General features: G+C 36.0%; 1 protein-coding gene across 1 annotated transcript in view; it reads right to left on the minus strand.

Moving 5' to 3' along the window:
• The window catches only part of RGS17 (regulator of G-protein signaling 17), a 34,487-nt gene that overhangs the window by 32,554 nt on the left and 571 nt on the right, over positions 1–1,362 (minus strand). The window lies entirely within an intron of this gene.

The raw sequence follows: 1,362 nt of genomic DNA on the forward strand, positions 1-1,362 counted from the left end.
CAAATAAGAAATAGAAATATAATCCTCAACACTGTGTAACAATGTATTGGCAATGTTTTATTGGGAATTTGAAATAAAAAATAAAATAGCTTTATTTTCAGGATGATTTTTGTGTTATATCTGCAAGCAGATGTTTTTTTCCCCCCATTATGAAGTGTTCCACAGCCCAGGGAGCTAACTCTTATTAAATGGCATGCACTGTTCTCGGCTCATTATGTATTTTATCTCATTTAATTTTTATAACAACCTTATGATGTAGGGATTTTTATTACCGTTATTTTGCAGATGAGGAATCTGAGGATCAGAAAGATTAACTAATTCACTGAAGGTCACACAGGTAGTGACGCATGAGGACAAGATTTGAATCCCAGCAGTCTGACTTCAGAACTACCATGTTAAGTAACTACACGATATTTCATGGATTAAGACCACAGCTAGATGATCTCTTTAGGAGTGACACAGAAAAAGATTACACAACTATGATTGAAATATTTACCTCATCTAGAGCTCTATTTCCTTCATCTGAAATTGTTAAGGATTAAGAATGAAAGAAAATGAATTATGTATGTGTTTTCCTAACTAGGAATTATCATCTGGGAATCAATTTTAATATTTATAAAAACTACTTTAAACCTTGTATGCTTCTACAATATCTGATAGTTTTCTGGAACTAGAGTCTCCTACAGTGTGCAGAGCTTGTTCATCATCAAGGACACTGCTATAGTATAATACTTTTCACCTTCTGTTTTGCCCAAAATGATGTAACATTTTGTCACCATATTAAAAAACAACCTGAATGGATGTGGGGGAACTACAGAGATCATACACAAGGAGATAACTCAAACATCTGAGCCATTCTTAAACGTTTTCAAATAGGTCTGGGAGATCCAGAAGAACACTGCTAGTCCAGAAGCTCCACTTGAAACTGGGTCTTAAAAGACATCCAAAACTATGGTTTAAAGGAAAGTTCCATTAAGTCTTGCATCCCCCTGAGGAATCTCATCTGCATAAATGTTAGGGCTGTGGGTCCTACCGATTTTCTCAGTTGAAGCACTTTGAGATTTTGGAACTGGAGCAGGTTCTCTGAGCTCCCTGAATCATGGACATTTAGAACTAGACATGACCTTAGGAATCAGCTTGTCTACCTTTTCATTATTTTACTAATGAGAAAACCAAATAACAAAGGGATTACAATTTTGCATGATGTCCCAGACCCTGTCAGCAATAAAATTGCAGTGGAAAGTTGGCTCTAATTTCAAAGATTTCAATGAACTGACTTGGCCTTCACACCAAGCATAACCCCTAACCTTTTAGATCAGTGGTCATGAGTCTGTGGCTCTTTTCTCTTTGTCCTTATTGGAA

This window comes from Galeopterus variegatus, unplaced genomic scaffold (assembly GCF_000696425.1).
Source record: "Galeopterus variegatus unplaced genomic scaffold, G_variegatus-3.0.2 Scaffold3661, whole genome shotgun sequence".
In the NCBI taxonomy this organism is placed as follows: Eukaryota; Metazoa; Chordata; class Mammalia; order Dermoptera; family Cynocephalidae; genus Galeopterus; species Galeopterus variegatus.